At 42.7% G+C, this 24,019-nt stretch overlaps 1 long non-coding RNA gene across 1 annotated transcript in view; it reads left to right on the forward strand.

The window, feature by feature from the left end:
* Window positions 1–24,019, forward strand: part of LOC309362079 — a 199,832-nt gene that overhangs the window by 3,412 nt on the left and 172,401 nt on the right. The window contains exon 2 of the long non-coding RNA XR_014164779.1: window positions 14,604–14,711. This is a non-coding gene — a long non-coding RNA (uncharacterized lncRNA). The remainder of the gene's footprint in view (window positions 1–14,603; window positions 14,712–24,019) is intronic.

Below are 24,019 nucleotides of genomic sequence, written 5' to 3' on the forward strand. Positions count from 1 at the left end.
TTATTGTTGTTGTTGTTTTTAAAAAAGTAGATTTGTGTTCAGGACCGGAGGCAAATCTGTTTGAGAATGGATTTGATAGAACTTTTGGACCACGCTAGATAAACTGAAGCCCAAGAAATGATACATTCTTGACAGGCAAATTACATGTGGATTATCTTCTTGTTAAAATTTCATCACAGAAAATAGTCTAACTATTAACCATGCAAGTACTTTACACGAGAGATTAGCATATTTCCTTACAAAGGGTTACACTTAATTTGGATGCATTGACTTTTTGCCACACGGGCTGACCTTTATGTCTAATCAAAGTACTTTTATATCCAAATCCCCAACCTTTTATCTCTCCTGACAGCTTTTAATTTGAAGGTCCATAATAAAGTCTATTAAAATTCAACATGTGCCAGTAGGATATGGCTGGGCTAGCACAGCTTCAGATATAAAACTTTGACTAAGTCACTGTACATTCTAATGTATATCTATTTTCAGTTTGCTAATGGTCTGGAAGACTGGAAAGGGGTTCATGTTTTATGTGTAATGCAATTAGGTGGTCTTACTGTTTAAGTTCATGCATCATCACATTATGATATAAAATTTAAATGATAGAAGCAAAGGAAAATAATCTGGAGCAAGGACCACAAACATCTGGTCACTGCTATAAGATATGGTCACTGCGACAAGATATGACAATCTATTTCAGCCTATTTTGTTATGTTCATAATTCTTTATTGAGTTTGTCAGCAGGATGCAAAGGTAGAACCAATATGTCAGGAGAAAAGAGTTAACCAACATAAGGTTAATTTGTTTTGTGAGCAGTCATGACAAAAAATCAAGTTTTGGAGGTAATAAAGTCATCTGTGTGGCCAGCAAATCTGAGGGCCAAACACTGTTTACGTCATTAGTATATGGTTGTTATGATAAATATGAGTTGCGGGGGCAGGGGGCGGGGAATCAATGCAGGGGATTCAACCTTTGGCCCCCCACAGTCCTCCACATACTTAACATTTTCCTGAAAAACACACAAGGGCATGAACAGAGCAGAGTGGGACCATGCTTTTAGCCCCATGCCTATCACAGGGTCTCCCTTTTTTAACAATTGCCCGTTGTGCATAGTTGTCTGAATAGACAAAAATCAACATATGAGCTCCTCCTCACTTGTAGGGGTTCCATAGGATCAGGCCCCCACCCCCCGCCAAAAAGCAGGTGTTCTGATAGCATAGTCCCCTACAGATGTGGAGAAGCCATATAAGGCTGTTGTTCTTTTTCTAAAACAAGGAGACAGAATATTGGGTGTGGGCATAAATGTGGGACTCTGTTCTCGCATAAGCCTTGCAAGTGAATAACATGTGCTCAGGGCTTACAGTGTTCCTGGGGAGGCGGGAGGAGGTTAAAGGAAAGTGTAAGGCACCATTGCAAAAAATCAACCTTTTTTTAAAAAAAGGCGGGGGAAGAAATGGTTGAAATGTATCTCTTGGGGACACTTGGTCATTCAGGTGATGATACTGAAAATCAGTATTTAAAGGTGCATAATTAATCCAGGCACAAATGCAAGCAACGATCTAAAGCTCGTGGGATATATCAAGAGCAGCTACTGAACTGCCGCCTGCTAATTAATGCATGACCTTTTAAAACTAAGTCTGGTAATATAGACTGTTAACTGGTCATGATCTGTAGTTATTGAACTGAGATAGATTGCATTTCAGAGACTATTGAAGCAGAGCCTTATTAGGCCATTTGTTAAAATATCTAAATTCTACTTTTAGCACTTTCTCTCTTGACTGGCATGTTTAATATGCGTAGAAATCTCTCCCTTTTTCTTCTTCTTGTTACTTATCCAAGCTTGCTTTCCTTACTAAAATATATTTAAGAAATTTTGGAATACTTGCTTCTAGGTTATAATCCAAAGGACTGGCAGGGTGCTGAAGAGTGGGTGGCAGAAGCCACGGGACCTGAGGGAATGGGGCAGCAATTCATGGAGTTTTGTGCCTTCCACAAGGCAGCAGCCAGATCTGGAGGGAGGGGAAGAGTCTGAACAGAAGGAGATGGGGAAGGGGGTGCAGGAGATGGGGCAGGAGCCAGGGATGGAAGAAGAAAAGGACACATCAGGAGCAGAGGAAGAGATGGTGTCTGGGGTGGAGGCCAGCAGAATCCCCTCCTCTGCTGTCACCTAGCACCAAGAGAAGCTTGAAGCAACAGACACAGAGCAACCTCCATGTAGGAGAAGTTGTAGATTGCTTGCATGCATGCTGTCAGATAGGGGTACTTAAGTTTGGGTGGAGGTGGGTGATGCTGTTGCGCCAACGGTCCAGCTCCAAGCACAAGCCTGTGGAGTGGAGGCAAGCTATTTAGTTGCCAGAAGTGTGTATGTGTGTACTGTGTGCCTTAAGAGCTACTGTGTGTGCTTTGGCAACAAAGAATTAAACTACCAGCCTTGTGTCATCCTTGGGCTGGGTATGCTCAGGACACACACACAACATGCATTTCCCCTAATCATGCCTAAGCAAGCAACAAATGGAGAAGTATATACATCTTCCATTTGGGAAACTTTCTGAGGCAATGGAAGGCATGTTGTAATGCAACTGGGGGGGGAGGGCTGTAAAAACAGCAAATATTAGTTTTTGGACTAATTAATATTGTAATTGTGAGTGGTTTTTTCTTGTCTGTCGGAGTCGTTTTAATAATAACAGTAACCTGTTATTTAGTAAAAAGCATATACAATATAAAAAACAAAATATCAATATAACCAATGGCAACCTTTAAAATTTGAAAAAAGCAGCAGGGGCATTGGACAACTTAAGAATGGTAAACAATCAAAGCCCATTGAGATAAGATTGTATCTTGCTTCCTGTCTTAACTCAAGCAGTGGAGGGGATTCTTTTCCAGATCTTGGACACTGCAGCTCAAAAGGCCAAGTCCTTGGTTGAAGAAACACCCCCCAGAAGGTCCAAGAACCCTTTATAAGAACTTAGAAATATGTATGTCATCAACAAATGGGCTGAGAGTGGGATCATATCTCCATTCCAAACCTCTAGAGAAGGGTACCTAATGCGATCTCTTCCATATATAGTTGGAATACAACTCAATCAGCCCCAACCAGCATATTGAAATGTCAAGCATGGTGGCTTTAGCCCAGCAACATCCAGTGGACATCATGTTGGCTAAACCTGCTCTATAAATTAGCCCTCTTTCAAGCTCCGTGCAATGAGAAGGAGAGAAGGGATGAGCCAAATGGCCCCTACCTCTTCTGCCACATTCCTGTCACCAGCTGCATTGCCTTCCACACATTATAAATGGAAATTCTGAAGGCAGTGTTCTGGAAGATCATGGTTCTGAGTTGCATAGGGTCTATACAACTACAGCAGAAGTTCCCTTCCAAACACATGGAAGGTGGCAAATCCAGCTGTGGAGGTCTATAGGACTAGACAGGGCAAATGAACTAATAATTCCCCTAATACAATTAATGGGGAAGTTGAATAAATGAAGAGAACTAGAGAGCATTCCTGCATGATTGGAGATGATGCTGTTGGGGATGTCAGATGATTCTGCCAAAAATGGAAAACAACAAATTGCTGTTGTTTGCATGTTTGTCTGTGGTCAGGAACGAAAATCAGTCAAGTGAATATAACTGGTATTCATTCACATCACTAATATTCTGAAGTCTGCAATGAAATTAAATACTTTTAAAACATTTGTTTTGATGTTTCCTTTACAATGAAACAAATGCAAGTTATGTAACTTACATCACTGATTGTGACAAATTCAGGTTAGAAGGGGCTGTGTTATTACACCCCTAACTGCTGGGATTTGAATGCTGGAAAAATACTCAGACTGATGGCATACCATCACTGCATCCCCAAATTCCTGAAAACAGAAAGATAAACCTGAGGGAAGGAAGTCTTCTGATGTATTGTGCAAACATTCGTGAGAACCAGCTCTCCATGCCCCCAAGAGTGGCATATTCTTGTGAAGAGGGCTAATGTACAAACTAATACATTTTCAGTGATGAGCCTTGAGCTAAGGAGGCTAAAGAGATTGCTTCCTGGAAACAGCTTTGAGCTGCTTTTCCAGTAAGCAGACAATTTTGCTGAATTATTTCAGGCCTAGAAAATCTTAGATCAATGTCAAGCATTTTGTACTGCCAGCTAAAAAGATAAAATTATATTAGATGCATAGTTTTGCATACAAACAGTAATGCCATCCCTGTACCTTGGCTGGAATCCAAAGAGCTGTGCTACTTGTGTGATTTTAACCATGTCTGCTCAAAATTGAGTCCTGTGGATTCAGTGGGGCTGAGTGACTGGACAGGACTAAAACCCATGGTGGATGATTCAGAACTGGATACAACCCAGTCTGCTTTGCAGAAATTACAAGCAGGAAAGAGCATGGCTCAGTTGGTTGGAGCGTGTTGCTGATAATGCCAAGGTTGCAGGTTCGATCCCCGCATGGGACAGCCTGCATATTCCTGCATTGCAGGGGGCTGGATTAGATGATCCTCAGAGTCCCTTCCAACCCTAGAATTCTATGAAACTCTGGCATGTTGAGAAATGTATGTCCAGTGCTGATGTTCTAAACTCTGGAACAACCAACAATCAGGTTCTCTGTGACAAATTCGTTGTTCCTATATATGTGAGCAGCTAAACTGGCAGCTCCCTTCTAACACACCTCCTATGCATTGAAAGTTTCTGCATAATTTCTTAATTCCCATTCTCCTCTTCTTTCTTGAAATAGCTGCAAGCATAATAATAATAATAATAATAATAATAATAATAATAATTTATTATTTATACCCCGCCCATCTGGCTGAGTTTCCCCAGCCACTCTGGGCGGCTCCCAATCAGTGTTAAAAACAGTACAGCATTACATATTAAAAACTTCCCTGAACAGGGCTGCCTTAAGATGTCTTCTGAATGTCAGGTAATTCTTTATCTCTTTGACATCTGATGGGAGGGTGTTCCACAGGGTGGGTGCCACTACCGAGAAGGCCCTCTGTCTGGTTCCCTGTAGCCTCACTTCTCGCAATGAGGGAACCGCCAGAAGGCCCTCGGCGCTGGATCTCAGTGTCTGGGCTGAACGATGGGGATGGAGACGCTCCTTCAGGTATACAGGACCGAGGCCGTTTAGGGCTTTAAAGGTCAGCACCAACACTTTGAATTGTGCTCGGAAACGTACTGGGAGCCAGTGCAGATCTCTCAGAACCGGTGTTATGTGGTCCCGGCGGCCACTCCCAGTCACCAGTCTAGCTGCCGCATTCTGGATTAATTGCAGTTTCCGGGTCACCTTCAAAGGTAGCCCAACGTAGAGTGCGTTGCAGTAGTCCAAGCGTGAGATAACTAGAGCATGCACCACTCTGGCGAGACAGTCCGCAGGGAGGTAGGGTCTTAGCCTGCGTACCAGGTGGAGCTGGTAGACAGCTGCCCTGGACACAGAGTTAACCTGCACCTCCATGGACAGCTGTGAGTCCAAAATGACTCCCAGGCTGCGCACCTGGTCCTTCAGGGGCACAGTTACCCCATTCAGGACCAGGGAATCCTCCACACCTGCCCGCCTCCTGTCCCCCAAAAACAGTACTTCTGTCTTGTCAGGATTCAACCTCAATCTGTTAGCCGCCATCCAACCTCCAACCGCCTCCAGGCACTCACACAGGACCTTCACCGCCTTCACTGGTTCTGATTTAAAGGAGAGGTAGAGAACTGAGAAAAACCTTTTAAACAGATGTCTTCATTTTCTGCCATGTGATTTAATAACAGAGCATTCCTAAGAAGGGTCCTAAGAGGCATGGGGCAGTCTATGGACTGTTGCAGGTGGAAGGTGCTCTGTCAGCTCCTGGCTGGTACCCCTGAGAGACACAAGTATGGTGACTTGCACCCACCCCAAATTCCCTATTTTAGGACTTTCTGCAGGCTACCATCAGTGGGAGGACCACCACTGTTAGCATGCCTAGAGGGGAGCCATCTCCACCAGTGCCACTCCTCTTTACCAGTCCGGTGGAGAGGTGGCTGTACTGTAACCTACCACCACTACCACCACCACTCAGCTATCAGTATGGTGGGTGGGTAGGATTGCAGCCTAATAATAGTAAAAATTGACAGGCAAAATAGAAACCTCTGCTTTGGGGGGAGCTTTTTGGCTTTAAAAAAAATATTGGAGCTCTAAGCTGCAGTCATGAGTTTCCCCAACTAAATAAGAAGTAATCAACAATACAAGTCATAAACCTCAAAAGGGCCATATTGAGCTCCTTCTGTGTAGATGGTGGCTTATGGAGCTATACCAGAGGAGCAAATGCAAGATGAAAGCAGTTTTATAAAATGATGTTCTATGCAAATAGATCTCTAATTCAGTGTTTCAAATTTTAAAAGATATATTAATGATTTAATCAAGTGTTAGTAGCCTCTTCAGCTTCTGCCAGTAATGACAAGAGTTTCCTTTCTAATGTTCACTTCCTGCTGTGCAAATCGGGATTTTAACAAACTACATTAGCTGCAGGCTCTTTGACATGGCATCACACTGAGATAAACACAATTAACAAGATCTATTTAAATGTTCTTTCTTCTGCATTTATTTATTAATGGGTTTTAAGACTTCTGACAATTTCTTTTTACAGTTTTCTAAAGTCTCTGTCTCCTGGACCCATTTAATCTGAAACATTCCTTATTTGGAGCACTATACCCAGAATCTATGGAGCTCTGGGCAATAATGGAAGGCAATCCCCTCCACCAATGTCACAAGTCTTACCTAACAGGTTATATTGCCTTTCCTCATCACTAAAGTGAGGGATGGGGAATATGTGGCCCTCCATATGTTGTTGTACTAAAACTGCTGTCATCTCCAGAAAGCAAGGTCAACACTCAGAGATTATGGGAGTTGTAGACCAGGAATGGGGGACCTGTGGTCCTTCAAGCTGTTGTTGGACCATAAAACCCATTATTCCAGACAATTGGATATGCTAGTTGTGGCTAATGGGAATTGTAATTCAACAAGTGGGATCATCTTAAAAGATGGTCCTGGTTGTGGGCAGGCCCTCAACCCAGTTCCCCCCACCCTGGTGTGGGCGGAGTAATACCCTCATGCCTGGGTGGCACCACAATCACCCCAGGCCTATTGGCCAATCATTTTGAGTGGGGTGATTGTGGGGGGGTATAAAAGTGACAGCGTGACGTGTGCCAAGCACCTGCTTCACGCTGCTGAACAGAGCTGGGGATCTTCCTCATCTGCATCGTTTGAGGCCGTAGCTATACCTCTCCTTAGCTGATTAAGCTTACAATTTTCTTTGCTTCTTTTACCCTTCTTTTATCTAGCCTTTCCTTCTGGTGCCTGAACCTCCCTCCCCGATCGCTCCACAGGCTCCACCGCCTGCATGACAATTGGCTATGCTAGTTGTGGCTAATGGCAATTGTAATTCAACAACATCTTCAGGGTCACAGGTTATCCATTCCTGATCTGGTGATAAATTGGTGAGTTTGCAAAAGAAGTTTGATTTCAGCTTCCAACTGGCAATCATTTAGCCCCATTCAGAGTTAGCAACCTAAAGCATTTGCCCAATGCCTTAGGTACAGTTGCCAACTCTATCTACCACTTAAAATGTATAACAAACCACATGTTGCAGTTTTTAATACACTTGCTTAGACGAAAGTCAAATTGAATTCATTGGAATTTGCTTCTCAGTAAATTATCAAAATGATATCACACTATAGTGTAGATAATATAGCTGTGCTGATATCGTAAATAATAAATACAGTGACAGTAAACCTCTGCCCTCCCCGCAGATGTTCTCAAACTCCAACTCCAGCCAGCCTCAGGCTGGATGGCCAATGGTCAGGAGTGGTAGGAACTGCAGCCCAGAGACATTTGGAGGACTGTTCCGCATTCTTGAACTAGTCAATGCAGTTAGTTTACAATTATTGGACAGCTGACAATTTTTTGACCATCTGGAGCTAAGGACTCACAGGCTCCTCATCTGGGAGTTCACATGCTGTCCATTACAGTTGTACAGAATGGTATATGCCCCCTTTCCCCAAGAGCATGACAACTGCATCAATCCATCAAATATTTCTTAGTAATCTCACCACTGACCATTCACTCCTCACTTCTTATCTAGATGCTGTCTGATCTGGGGGCTATCACAACATTTTGTGGGAGCACGATGGAGGCTCCCTACAAGGTTTTACCGTCCATGAGTTCTGATCTTCCTGGGCTTTAAACCTCCACAACAGCCCCTTCTCAAGGCAGTCACACCCCCCCCAACTTGTAGGCAGCAATGGAGTAGGGTGGAACCTTTGGAATCATCTCCATTCTCCCCCACATGATGACCCTAGTGCAAGGAATTATAATGCCTGAAGAAGGTAATATTCTCTCCTTGATAGAGGCGCATTAATTCTATTTCTGTAGATTATATTTATTCATGATCATCAAAAGGAGTTTATTATTCCAATATTTGGCTTTCTAGAATTAAACTAAAAGCTTATAAGTCAAAGTCTGCAGTAGAACAAATGTGATCACAGCCAGGATTTGTTTTTTTTATGAAAGGAGTTTGTATTGCAAATACACTAAAATATATGGATCATAATATTGATGAGTGTGATGGTCTCGCTTCAAGCTGAGGAGGACTGTTCATGTGTTGCAAGGAGAAACTGTGAGATGCACACCATTTTTAAGTAGTAGATGTCTCTCTCACACAGATTTTTGAACAAAATTGTATCTAGGACAGATGGAATGTCTATATGTTGATTTATTATAAGATTCAGGCATCTTCAGCTAATTAACAATGAAGGGACAGATGTCTTAGTTGTGCATACCCCACCACCACCACAAGAAGAAGTGAAGCAGATCATTTAAATGCATGGTGCTTGTTTTTACAAAGTAGGTGGCTTATTTAGTTCAGAAATGTATTTTATTCACCAGGGCTTGATCCTAAGATAACCTATGAAAGTTTAACAGAAGGAATGTTTCCTGTCTCCTCCTTCCTACCATAGCCTGCTGTGAGCAACAAAAACTCTGTCATGGAGCTGTGGCCTTCAGGTGAAGGATGGGCTAGGAAACAATCCTTCTGTTAGGGTGCAATGATCCAATGTTGATTTTGGGTAAATTCATCCTCCCCCAGCAATCCCCAGCAAGCATTGTTTAGTGGTGCCCTCTGACTAGGACATAAGGAGGCAGCAATTTCTGTTCCATCCACTGTTGATCACAATCAGTGCTGTTTCTGTTCAGCTATACAGTTGGTCAGCTGACAAAAACCTATATCATTCATCTCACTATCTGCAATAGCCAAAATGTATGTAATTAATGTAATTGCATTTCAATGGAAGGGAAATGTCAAAAACTTTACAGAAAGTAATATAATTATTCACATAGCATATGTGGGCAAAAAAATAATAATGATGTGTGTGATTTCCATTCCTCACCTTGGATGAAAATGCAAATGGCAGATATTTCCACTCCCCATTTCTGTTTCTGATGCAATTCTCTGACATCCCTACTCGACTCTTGACCCTTCAGAGATGATTTTTGCATTTGAACTCTGATCATACCTCTTGTTTGGGTGGATTGAAGATAAAGAGGAGTGTGAGAGACACTAGTATACTGCACAAAGAGGAAATTTGGTTCTCCCACCCCCGCATTTTCCTCTAGCCCTGCTCACCTCTACCATGTGGCCTTTGGAAGGCTGTGCAGAAGTGAATGTGGTCCTCAGGCTGAAAAAAGTTTCCTCACTCCTGATTTGCATCAAAATAGAGTGGGGAAGTAGGTTGAAAAAGAGGCATCAATTTTGTAAGTTGAGATTGTTCAAGACCTTCCATTGTTGAATTTGTTATCTCTAGATCTTTCAGACCTGAGCTGGTCCTGGAACACTTTCTCACTTTCTGATTGTGTGTAGTGTTGCCCAACAGGTGCATTACTTATACTTGCTGTGAAAAGTGGATGACCTAGATGGTCAGTGTGTTGGAATCGAGCCTTGTCAGAGGAATGTGCCACTCTTCAGGCACCCGGCTGATTTCCTTGTTGACCTCCCCGTCTGCGTACTCCCGGCAGGAAACAGGCGAGGTCTCTTATCGGCGATCCTTCTCAAATGTGAGAAGAACACTCCTTCACTCTCCTCCCTGCTATCCCCAGGGAGGGGAAAGAGACAGACAGAAATATATTTACATGCCTTTATTTCTGTCTTTTGCAGCAGTACAGAGAAACATGTCTGCACTCTCTTTACATCAACAGCAGAGAGTTATAGACTCCTCCCATGTACTTCCAGTACAGGTCAGATGACACACTGAGCTAACATCCGGTGCTCAGTACAGTGAATGGACTGCCCCTTTCTTCCCATGGTAACAGTCACAAACATCAACATCCTGTTTGGCTTTCCAGCCAGCTGCAGAAGCTTCTGCTCGCTGCTGCATTGCTCCTTTTTGGTAACACAGTGTAGTGCCAATCTTCAGCCACTGGCAAAAGCAACAGAGCTGTAGTTGTCTGTTGAAACACCACTTATTCTAGCTGATTCTTCTTGCAGTAAGCCGCAGGGCCCAGGATGCTGCATGAGTGAATAGATCTCGCCTGAAGTAGGCCATAGCTTAGTGGTTCAGATTATGTGTTGCATGTCCATTTTTAGCTCCTGGCAGTTCAAAAGAATCTTATTTAAGAATATAAGAAGAGCCCTGCTGGATCAGGCCAGTGGCCCATGAAGTCCTGCATCCTGATCCCACAGTGGCCAGCCAGATGCCTGCAGTAAATCTGTAATCAAGACGTGAGCTGAAGAACACTCCCCACTCTTGTAGTTTCCAGCAACTAGTAGCTAAAAGCATATTGCCTTCAACCATGGAGGCAGATCATTGCCTCCAAGGTCTATGGAATGTAGCCTACATCATGGCTAGTCGCCCTTGATGGACTTATCCTCCATGAATTTGTCTAAACCTCTTTTAAAGCCATCCAAGTTGGTGGCCTCCTGTGGGAGTGAATTCCATAGTTTAGTTATGTGCTGCACGAAGTACTTTCTATTGTCTGTCCTGAATCTTCGAATATTCAGCTTCATTGAGATGTCCACAAATTCTAGTCTTAGGTGAGAGGAAGGAAAACTTTTTTCTCTTCACTTTCTCCATGCCATGCATTATTTTATGAAGTTCTGTCATGTCACCTCTTACTTGCCTTTTCTCAAAACTAAAATCGCTTGCATCCACCAAGACCTTGACTCTGCTATTATAGCAGATAAATCTCATGGGGTGTCCAGAGCACAGTATAGTCCTGTTGTGTTGGATGTGTTTCAGTTGGTAAGGCTTGAGGATGAAGGCAAGGTGCTCGCATTGGCCAGAGCGACCACTTGCAGCAGGGAGGTAACAGCTGGCTGGATCAGGGAGGTGACCAATGCCTCTTGATCAATCAATCAATCAATCAATCAAGAAAAGTGCAGTTTAACAGCTGTAGATTCCACTGTAACAATCCATATTTTACAAATCTCCAGAAGCTCTTCCTTTCCTTCCCTTCCCTTCCCTTCCCTTCCCTTCCCTTCCCTTCCCTTCCCTTCCCTTCCCTTCCCTTCCCTTCCCTTCCCCCCTTTTTTGTAGTCACCTGTAGTTTTTTATTGAAAGGGTTAGTTTGTCCTCCCTTCAACAGTCACATTACAAGCCTACTTGATTGGTGTCCAGTGCCATGGAGAGTGGCAAATTCATTCTCTGAAACACCCAGAAAAATGGTCATTTAACATTTCCCCCATTCCAATCAATGTGCAACAGGTGATTCAATTGTTCTTGTTATTCCTTTCAAAACAATCTTTACATTTCAATCAAGGTGACTGACACAACAGTGTAGTCCAGTACTCACTCTCAGTTTGTCAAGGAGTGGCTATGGATCAAATACTGTTAGTGAGAGGAATTGATCACTGTATAATTAGTGCCAGTGGACACGTGTAGCAACTATGAAAGAACTCAATTAAGCATGCTGACAGCAGGAACAGCAATGACTCAGACAATGAAATCTCCCCCTCAGGAGACTGATTAAATTCTTCCTTGGGTCGGGGGAAGGGAGGGGTGGTGGGGGTGATAACCTATATTTTTATAAGGCAGTCCTGAGAGCTCTTGGTTTAGCCCAGCAGGGAGATAGGATGGGATAAATAAACAGGACACAATATGCCCAGGGAAGAAGCTCAGGTTGACTGCAAATTTACTGTCTGATATTAACAGAGCAATCATATGTACAGAAAGTCAGCGTAAGTTCCAAGCTGTGCTCAGAAGTGGGGGTATCGCTGGCTGAGCTGGCAGAGTGGAAACAAACCTTTAAAATAATGTTTTGACTATGGCAGACCAACACGGCAACCTATCTGTAACTGGAACTTTAAAATAGCATTACACCATCCTTTTCGCTGGTGTTGTTCTCACCGGGCTTTGTTGAGCTGAAACAGGTTTGGAATAAGTGCCCCATCCCACCCTCAGCATTTTTGAGGCTTATGTTTGAGAGCAGGTGTGGTGTAGTGGTTTTAGTGCTTGACTAAGACGTGAGAGACCAGGGTTCAAATCCCCACTGAGCCATGAAGCTCACTGGGTGAACTTGGGCCAGTCACTCACTTTCAGCCTAACCTTCCCCACAGGGTTAGAGTCACAGCATTGTAGAGTTGGAAGGAACCCAAAGGGTCATCCAACCCCTGCAATGCAGGAATCATGAAGTAGAAGGGGGGAAAGAAGTATATGTGCCACCCAGTGCTGGATCTACTATGAAACTAATGAAGCTTAAGCTTTGGGGCCCCTAGTCATGGTGTCGCCCCAAAAGTGACTTCTGTCCACATTGCTTTAAAATTTTGGGTTTACTGGACCAAATTTGATTCACAGAACTCAAATTGATTATGTTGTTGTTGTTGTTGTTGTTGTTGTATATATTTCAACAATCCCAAAGTTTGTGAGTCAGTAGCTGGAGCTTGGGGATGTGTGCAGCCCACCCCAGCCTATTTAATGAGGTGGCCAGGTTTTGGCCACCCTTTTAGCCAATTGTGGGCCCGTACACCTCTCCCAATGGTGGTCTGTGTGGGTTTGTGGGTTCCATTCCATGTTGGGGGCAACTCCCTAGCACAAGTTCGACCCCACCAGGTTCCTATCAGGTAGCAGGCGGGCTGCCTGATTCAGGATGCATGCCCAGTGCCTTTACCCAACCTACTCTTTCCTGTAATCAAAAAAAGTTGTGGCCTATTTCAACCCAATACCATTCTCCTGGGTCATTCTTGGGGCCCTCCCTTCACCTGCCACAGCCCTTACTTAAGAGGATACCGGAAAACCCAAACAATTGTGGTGTCTGTCATGGAACAACCCTACTGAGGAAGATAACAGTGGTTACCCAGACCTTGCTACTGGTTGTGAAGGGGCCCCCACAACAGTTCAAGCCATAGATGTCAATGTTTCCCTTTTTTAAAGGGATATTGCCTTATTCCGAATAGGATTCCTCGCAAGAAAAGGGGAAAGTTGACAGCTATGGTTCAAGCTTGAGGGTACACTACTGCTGCAACCTTCAGCTCCTTGGAAAGAGGGGATATAATTGTAATAAATACAATAAGCTCCGCCAGTTTAAGTTCTGCTGGCCAGAGCAGCATAGCCCCAGCTGATCCAGGTTGAAGGAATTATGTCAGTGTAGTCCCAGCTGATCGCTGACAGTCCAAGGTCTTCCTATTTTCCAATTCACTCATCCTGGTGTATCTTGATTTATTATTTATAAAATTATTATTTATCAATAAAGAAATAAATATGCTTAGAAGTTGAAGGGATTTTAATCTGCTGTAGTATTTTAACTTTTGTATGTTTTAATGTAGTGTTGTGTTCAGATGAAAGGTTCTGTATGCCAGTGTAAGAAAGTCATATCCGGTTCAGTAGCATTGACACTGATAGGCAGCCGCATTCCTGGGGTTTAGGCAGGAATATTTCCCTATTCCAGTCTCCAGCCCTGCTTGGAGATGCTAGGGACTGAACCTTGGTTTTTCTGCATGCTAAGCATATGAACTATCACAGAGTTAAGGCCCTTCCCCAACACTCCCTGTATAGCTGCTACATGCCATTCAAAAGTGCCTGCCTATATTTCTGCAGATGCATCCCAACACACCCCAAAATCAAAAGAAGATGCCTAATCCACTGGGTGTCCCACATTTTATTACAAAAAAGAAAGCCTTCGTGCATTTAGAGCTTCAGCTTTGCAGTCATCACCACTGGGGGCTGGGTGAGGTTGGGTGGGAGAAGCAATGTGTAATTGAGAGAGACAAAGATGGTAGCTGGCAGTGGTAGCATTTGGCACTGGTGTGCATGCAGTTATTCTGATCATGCTGACAGCAGTAAATACCATTTTGGTATGCAGGGCAGAGACAGTCCTATCGTTGGGCAGGGTGGTATGGCTGCTTCAGGCAGCAGATGTTAGAGGGTGGGGAGGCAGCTGTAGTCCCACCCAACTGAGCCAGTGCTCAGTTTCCAGAGCAACAGACACAACTTATCGGTGAGGATTTCAGTGTGATTTGATAGTGTTGAGCACATAGTGGTAACCAGCATTTGAGATCAAGAAACAACAACAACAAAAGCTTGCTTAAAATTCCAGATCTGTGGAAGTATTGTGTCGGCTGGTAAAAATCATATTATTAATGATTTAATTTCTGGTTTTTCCTGCAGGATCTGAAGTTCCAATTAAAGCTGTGTTTGGACCATTGCTTTATTGCCTGGCAGTGCTTAATCTTTCCTGAAAGCATCATCATTTATCTGAAACAAAAGAAGAACAAGGTAAGGACAGAAAGTAATGAAATGCAGCATAACACATCTGTCAAAAGAGAGCTGGGAGTAGCTTCGGAAAATGATAGTAATAATAATAGTAGTAGTAGTAGTAGTAATAATAATAATAATAATAATAATAATAATAATAATAATAAAGAATTCAAGATCAGTGACATTCAGACTTTATTTGTTGGGTGATAAATGTATTTATGTGGTGCATCCTAATTTTTACAAACTGGAGTTTGCCACAGTGATTCAAGCATTTTCTGGGTTCCGTTTACTTATACTTATACTTATTAGATACTCTTGAAGTCAGAGAGGGTACAGGCTAATTCTGGGTGAGGGTAATTTGTAGTGCTAAGTGAGTCATTTGTTCTTTGGCATAGATGTTTTCAGTTCTTGAGCATGTTCCTACACAAATTAAGGTTTGAAAAGAGTTTTGAAGAAGCTCTTTGGAGTGGGGGGGGGCATATGCATTGTTTGCTGGCTCTTCAATTTGCCATTGTGGGTTGCACAATTCAGCTGCGGCTCCTAAAGCTTATGCACTATAGCCACAGTTTTATTTCATAATAGCTGCCTCCTTACATGGTCTGGGCTTCCTCAGTGATGGGACAACATTGCACATTGCTGGAAGCAAAGGACAAAACACCTGAAGTCCTTTGGGGGTGATTATGCTAGCCAGACCCATGATAAAAGCATGACTTGAAGGGACAAGGTATAGAATCACCTAAAGGTCTTACTAAAAGGGGGATAATTGAAGACCACCCGAAGGCTTTGATTGGTTCAGAATGCAACTATCCGGGTTTGCATTACTGAATTTGTATTTAAATGAGAATTGGGACTTGGTGGATAAACTAATAATTGGACTCCTCTTAGTGGCTGCACATATGGCTATAGTCACATATTGTAAGGTGTACTGTAAACCTGAATGCCTGGTACAAGAGAGCATGGTGTATTGCCCTTATAGAAAAAACTGACTCACAAATTAAGACTGGCAGGAAGAGCAAAACAAAGATACATTTGTGGCAGAATGGTAGAACATTGTTTCCTTTACACATTCTTCAGGAAACCAAAGACTAGTTCTTGTGGATCCCTTAATAAGAACAGTATTTACAGATGTTGCTGTGGTGTATGTATGTACAGGAATATAAATTTTCATAAAGTATTGGAGGGGAGATCACCAGGAAAATTAAAAAAAACACACAAAGGTTTATTATGAAGTTGAAATAACAGTCTAGCAAGAAATATAACTTTAAATAAAATAACAAAAGGAGAAAAAATGAAAAACTGTACCAAAAAACAAACAAACTTGAGCTCACAGCTGTTACCACATAAAATGAAGTACATTCCTGAGAGACAACACAATAAATCAGATTTTACAACAAAAACCAACCTGAGACAAAGAGAATACAAAATGGCCAGCCCAAAACATTTTGGCTCCTGAAGCAAATGCCAAAATGGTGCCCCCTCACCGCCAGGGAAGAAGGGGCAAGTGAAAATCTACATCAACAAGGATGGAAATAAATATCTACATCAGGATCTGATGCCCCTGTGGATCCTGCCACCTGAGGCGGTTGCCTCACCTTGCCTCATGGGTGGGCTGGCCCTGATACAAATGTTATGAATACCAAACAATGCCATATTTCATCAAGATTTGCCATCCCTGTGATTGACTTGTCATATAAATAACAAATATTTGTCAAATGGAGGCAAAATCCATAGGTTTAGCTGCACCCCGAGATACCCTTAATTTATGAGTTATTCTTTCCGCAGAAATAAGGATAAACATTGCTTTATTGAACCAAATTGTTAAATAAAAAACTGAGGACTCCTTTCAGCCATGTGATATGGTCAAACAAACAGCTGCTAACAGAAAAAAACTGGTTTACATATTAGATCTTTGACTGGAGATCATAGAATTGTAGAGTTGGAAGGGACCCCTGTGGAACTCCCTGCAATTCAGAAATCTCAACTAAAGCATTCAGACAGATGCTCGTTTGGATCATACTAAGCCAGGGATAGGAAACCTATGGCACTCCAGATGTTGTTGGACTGAAATTCCCATCATCTCTGACCATTGGCCATGCAACAACCTCTGGAAAACAACTGGCTGGATTCAGAGGAGTGGTAGGGGCACCAGCTGGGGAATCCCAAAGGGAAAAAGGCTCAGAGCCAGGTGATTGGTGGTGGGACAATGATGAGCGGTCAGAGTGAGAAGAGGGAGCGGACTGGGAGGAGGAAATGTCAGAAACTGAAGGGGATATTTAGGCAGCTGTGGGAAGGTGGGGACGAACTGCCTCATAGGGCAGGAAGTGTTGCTGTGTTCTCCTGGTCTGGCCTGGCCTGGCCTCCCAAGCTGTCTTGTTTCTTTGAATTAAGGGTTAGCTTCACTGAAGCTGTGTAAGTTATTGCTGACGTGCTCCTGACATCCTCTCCTGACAACCACAGGTCCATGTCTCAGCCCCCTGTCATAATTATATCACCCCCTCCTCTCTCTCTCTCTCTCTCTCTCTCTCTCTGCTTCTGTGAGTTTATATCTGCTAGTTTAGTAGTCTGATCTAGGTTTTTCTTGCTGTTTTTTTTATTGAGGTTAAGCCTTAAAGTTATACTATATATTTGCAACATATCTTCACACATATCTACACCACACCTGCTGTGTTTTTTTATAGCTTCCGTTGTAAACCATCTTGAAGTATCCCAGTAGAAATGTGAGCTATAAATAAGCAAATGACTGCTGGTTGTATTATTTAGTAATACCTGACTGAACTGAGAGGTGTTTTCATATTTATATGTTTTAACAATTGATAAATAATATTGGTGTGCGATTTAAGGATTGATATTGCATCCTCTGTAATGAGTTTAAACGCTATAATGTCGATATAATCAAAATGAATTCTCTATTGAGATGAGTATATTGCACTTTGAAATGAATTTGTATTTGACTGTTTCATGTAATGATGCATTTATATGGTTGTTTTTTGTTTTGTTTTTTTGCTGCTGTTCTTGCATAGTGAACTGCACTGGACATGTAGGAAATTGCACGTAAAGTTGCATTTGACATGTGGAAAATTGAAAGGGTGGTGGTAATAGTAGAACTGAAGATTCCTGAGCCTAACTTGGGCACAGATTAATTCTGTGACTGAAGAAACAAGCTAAACTTTCCAACATTTTTTTTAAGCCTGCAGTTTCATATGAGGTGAAATTAGGGAGTAGGCAAATGTTAGATTGAAGAGAAAGTCATTCTTAAAAGAAAACATACATAAGCTCTTTCTGTTGGAAATCTAAAGAAGCTCCGTTGAAGGTTAAGGAAAAGTATTGTTGAAGAAGGTTAGTCAGAGCATAGAAAGTTTTTTTAAAAAATAAAGCAAAGAATTAATCTTGTTGATAAGAAAAGATGAATCACTTGGTGACTCTCATAGATTTGAATCATTCATAAGTAAGGTTTTCCAGCACGGAAGTGGCATATTTCTTATTAAGAGCAGCTAATGTGTTGCTACTGCTAATTATCTGTCATATTCTGTGGAGTTGTTGATTCTTATGTTGTTTGCAGTAGTGACTAGTTTTCATCACTGTATTTTATTTTATTTTCCCGAGTGGGGAGGGGAGGGGAGGAAGCATTAAGCAAATATGATTCTTGCCTTCAATCAGTTCTAAAACAGAATGCCAGGTGAGGTGGAAAAGCTTCTGGGTGTGCTTCATTTTTAAGGTGTGTCTAACTCATGGGTGGCCACTGTGCCAGATGCTGGACTACAAATCCCATTGCCAGTGCCTCCAAGGGTCAGAGATGATGGGGGCTATAGTCCAGCAACATCTAGAGAGCATCACATTTGCTACCCCTAGTCCAAATGATCACTGTAGTTGGGATAGCAAGGTACTTGGCCCAAGTCCGAGACTGGACCTGATGGTTCTGAGAAAGCACTGGAGGGACCAGGTTATATCCTCCTAGTTTCAGGGATGAGGGACATGACTAGAGTAGTGGGGAGAAGCTACAAAAGAGCAATTCTGTCTCTAGCCCACATCCACTGCACTAGATCCTAAAATGCTTCCCGTGCCCTGCATACCTGCAGAACTTGTTACATGATACTCATAAGTGTTTTTTTCTGGGGGGGACGCAGGGGTATGCATACCCATAAACATTTTGTGAATCTAAGTTTGGCCTCATTGAGGGGCAGTATTTCAATATGAGTAGGAAAATGAGAGTACCCCTAAACATTGTTTTCGAGGGGCGGGGAGCACTGCTCATGGGAGCACTCCCATGGGGGCTGGATCATTCATGACAACTTCCCTCGACTTTATCCAGTATAGAGACACAGAGAGAGAGTGCTTGAGAGAGTATTTATCTCCCCACCACACCCCATGTATCTTTCTGACTACAGAAACTCATTAATGATGAGGCCCTAGCACAGAAAGTTTGATGAGGATTTTAGAAAAGCGGATTCTCAGGGTAGTGTCCATTCCCTGGAACTTAATGTTGAAGGGTATACATTTGACCCCACATCAATGGTTACTGAAGATACTACTGGGATTGGTCATACAGTTTTCATCAAATTTGAAAGGTGCCTATTAGAAGCCCAGCTTTCTGGGGAACAATTGGGAGCCTGATTGTTCCATTGCAGATGTGAAAGGAGGCATGTGTTGTTTGTGTCAACCATCTGCACGAGCCAAATTAGGATCCTTGAAGAGCCTGTTTAGACCTGCAGGCCAGAGATACCCCACCATTTGCTCTAGACAACCAGTAGCAAAATTCTCTAACTAAAATTTATTTATTTCTCACTTTCTCATGATACAGATCTTTCCAATGTGGCTTACAAGTAATATGAATACAGGGTTGTTGTTGTTGTTGCTGCTGCTGCTGCTGTTAAGCAACAACAGCAACAATATGTAACAGCAGCAACACACACAAAAGCAAACACATAGCAAGTCACCAGGATCCTTCCCACCAGGTAAACTGCAGAGGGAGTCCAGTAGTGACAGGAGCTGATATCTTCTTTGCCTGCCCATCATCTTTCTCCTCTCCTTCCCACAAGGCACTTGGTGGCAGCCCTATGGCAGGGAGGACAGTCCCACTGGAGTAGGCGGTGGTGAATTCTGCATCAGTCCATCACCCCTTGCCTACATCATAGGAAACTTTCCTTAAAGGTTCCCTAAGCAGTGTAAGAATTTCTATAGTGTTCCTGGCTTGAAGCAGTAGTAATTACAGAGGCTTGTAGTAATAATGGTGGCTCGAACATAGAAGATTATAGTAACATACATCTTTTGAAGGTGGGGAGGTTATTATTTCAACAAAACGACGAAGATACAGAAATATATTTAGCCGTTTAAAACCATAGATATGGATCAATTAAAATCGAAACCCTGAAATGCAATTAGATGAAATATAGTTTTGAAAGTTCTTAAATGTCAAAAAGCGAGTTCTGCTTTGAAATCCTATCAAGTGACATTAATTTAAGCTTTAATTAGAATTTTGAACATGGGACCTGCTTACAGGGTTCTGTTTGAATGAAAATTATCCCCATCTTCATCCCAAAGAACAAAGTTATTGGAGTCTTTCTATTTAATTATAAGAAGCAGTTCTTTGTTTAAATCTTTTCTCACTTCATCAAAGCCTCTGTGGGGAGCAATGTGCTGCAGCCGATCAGCAAATTGACTATCCAATCATATTTTGGGAAAAATTAACTACTTTGAAAAGATTAATACAATACTCTGATATTGCGATTAATTTGAGCCAGGTTTGTTCTGGAACACCTTTACTGTCAGCAGAGTAATTTCTCTTAGCTTGGAGAATTTTGCTGCTAAAATACTTTTAGTTGCTTTTTTGTTTGATCTTTAAGGGCCATCACTGCAAACAAAGGTTGTATCCAAGTGAAATGAGTTCTGCTCATACAATAGAACTGCCCCTCTCTCTCCTCTCAACCCTCGGGAGCAGAACTGGGAATTGTGTATTTTAGTCTTTGGAAAGTATCAAGTGGTTTGTTGCTATGCGAAAATCAAGTAAGGTTCATCATTCTAACAATCGCTGTTAGAAAAAAGTCTAGAAGTGGCTTATGTACCCAGTTCTGCTCCTAGAGAAGCAGATCAGATTTCTTGTATAATACAGGGGACTGTCTGTACTAGTCCTACTCAGAGACCATATTTAAATCAATGGAGATAACTAACTTAGGTCCATTAATTTCAGTGCCTCTACTTTGATAATAACTTAGTTGTGTAGAACCCAAAATTCTCATCTGTGACGGACAAGAGAATTCCCCCCACCTAAGATGGGTCATATAGTAGCAGTAACAACAACAAATTTTACTTTACAATAGATTATACAATTATATAATCCATCCCAGCCAGAACAAAGGTACAATTCCCAGCACCCTTGAAAAATTATAGTTCCCAGGATTCTAGCTCAGTTGGTAGAACATGAGACTTAATCTCAAGGTCATGGGTTTGAGCCCCACATTGGGCAAAATGATTCCTGCATTGCAGGGGGTTGGACTAGATGACCCTTGCGGTCCCTTCCATCTCTACAATTATTTGGATCTCTTTGATCTTTTGTTGGCAGCAGTATAAATTCAGAAAAAGAGGAGGGTGCCATGAAACAAAATACCTTAAGCGTCAAAAGTAAGGAAAAAGAGGTGAGTCTTCAGCATATCTTGCTATGCAGGTTGATGCTTCTGTAATCTCTAGGCTTGATATGTTCCATACATGAATGTCTCAGAACATGGCCCAGAAGCTTCAGTTGATAGGGAATGCAATGGTTTTTCTCAAAGTGGTGTTGGGAGGTGGGGCTCATAGTCAGTCCCCACCTCCCAGCAGGGCCAGTCCACCCTGAGGGACGGTGAAGCGATTGCATCAGATGGCAGGTGAAGCAATGTGGAGCAATGCTTTCTCATTGTATAATAAAGTTGTAAGGTTGTTATTATGCTTCCCTTCATGTGGGCTTCTGTGAAGGGAAGAGAGGGTAGGATGCACCTGGGTTCCAGAACCTGTCCAAGCACATTTGTGTGGTAGCTCAAGGTCTGACAACATGCTTACCCTGAGCAAAGCTAGCTATATTCCTTTGATGAAATGAGAAAACAATTGAACTGGTGACAATTTCTTCTCCAGTTTCCTCTAAAAGTACCCCCTCCAAGGGAGTTGTGCCTCACCTCAAATCTAATGTATTTCAGTAACTGCTTGAAACTTGTCTTTAAAAACAAGACCCAAGCATTTGTTGTATTGATAATTCTCTGCTTCTCTCTCTCACTCCCTTCCTCTGCCTCTCTTATTTCTCAGTGCTGGCTGTTTATGGTGATCAATTTGAGCCTGTGCTTGCAGGAGCACTTCCTGCCACTGGGTGTCATATAGGGCTGGTGGGATTGCTCCCTCCCCAATATTGCATCAAATATTCTTTCCCTCTCCCACAATATTGTATCAAAGTGTGGTCAGTTTGTGCAGAAAATGTTACACAACGCTGCCTAAGTCCTGAGTACCACATTCACTTTGAAGTCTCCCAGAGCACAGCAAGCAGCCTGCTTAAGCTCTTAATTTAATTACTGGACATTTATTTAGATTTCTATCTGAAGCACAGCAGGGTAAAGAGGCAGACAGCATGCACTACAATCAAACTAGATCTTTTAAGTGCTCTGTATTTTTTCCCCATCTAGCTGTCCCTTGGCTAATAAGTCTGGTGAGATTCCCCCACCTTTTTTTCTTTTCTTTCCCATTTCTTATTTGTTCTGTTTTCATTTTTTACTTTGGCACTAAACAGAAACTCTGCCTCAAGATCTTAATGCTGAATGTTTCCAGCTGCTTTGATATGCAATTTAGTATTTCTGTTTCTTTATTACACCATCAGTAAGTTAGCCTTGTAAAATGTAATGATGTTTAATTAGACATCCCTAAGAAATGAGAGCAAGCATCATTAACCTTGTCACTTTTCATTAAAATATGTAATTTTTTTTTGTTCTCAAATTGTTTGAGCCAGTATGAGCTCACATCTTTTTTTCCCCAATAATAAACTTAGATTCATCCAATACAAGAGAACAACATTTGGAATTATCTCAACTTTTTTCCAAAAATATATGTATTCAGGGGGAAGAGGGCTATTGATGACTATTAGCCATGCCGTGCCCAAGCGCTGTGAGCCCTGCCCCATTGGCCATATCAGTAAACAAGGACCCAGGCAACATTATTGGATTAAAAATCAGACCACAACCTTATTGATTACAGTTGTAAATGAGTTTTGGCTTGGCATTGGGTAGCCAACGACTCCTCCAGCCTGCCTGCTGGAGGGATGCTGGGGTTCAAGCCTGATTTAGGCTTGGCCAGTGATTGCCAGGGATGCGGGTGGTGCTGTGGGTAAAACCTCAGTGCCTAGGACTTGCTGATCATAAGGTCGGCAGTTCGAATCCCCGTGGCGAGGTGAGCTCCTGTTGTTTGGTCCCAGCTCCTGCCTACCTAGCAGTTCGAAAGCACCCCTAAGTGCAAGTAGATAAATAGGTACCGCTTTATAGCGGGAAGGTAAACGGCGTTTCCGTGTGCAGCACTGGTGCTGGCTCGCCAGTTGCAGCTTCGTCACACTGGCCATGTTACCCGGAAGTGTCTTCGGACGGCGCCGGCTCCCGGCCTCTTGAGCGCAACCCTAGAGTCGGTCACGACTGGCCGGTATGGGCAGGGGCACCTTTCCTTTACCTATTGATTGCCAACAACTAGAAAATTACTCAGTGCCCTATCCACCCAAAGTTGTGACAATTACTGTGAGGTAGGCAAAACCCTCAGACAGGCCCAATTCATCCAACGGAGAAAAATCCATCTCTAGCCCCAAATACAGTGACCATAAGAACCAAAGCAAGGTTGATCTGGGAATGACACAGTTGCAGAGCAGAAGAATACCATATTGGCCCAAATATAACTTTTTCGCTAAATTCATCCCATGCAGAATCCGCTGCTCCTGCCTCCCCTGAGCCACCTAGGGAAGGGGAGAAGGCTACTGGCAAAACGGCGTGGCTCCCCTCCCCCCGGAAGCAACCCTGTTCTTTTCTTTTTTTCTCCCTCCCCCTTTAATTTTAAAGGTGTGGCTTATTTGATGGCGCGTTTTATATTCGGGCCAATATGTTATATATTATGCATTATGGGAGGGAGATTTGAAGTGGACTACGGTCTCAGGCTGGGGCCAACCTGACTTTAAATTCACAGGGAGTGGACCAGAGTGAAGACTGCAGGAGTCTGACCCAGGTCCACCCCTCATGGCTACGCCCCCAAGCCTGCCCGCAATTGATCTAAAATCTGAGGTGGGCAAATTTGAATCCTGTTGCTGACATGAGAGGCTATAGCTTCTCCGAAAAGCTTCC

The sequence above is a fragment of the Podarcis melisellensis genome (assembly GCF_964234715.1).
Source record: "Podarcis melisellensis genome assembly, chromosome: Z".
Lineage (NCBI taxonomy): Eukaryota > Metazoa > Chordata > Lepidosauria > Squamata > Lacertidae > Podarcis > Podarcis melisellensis.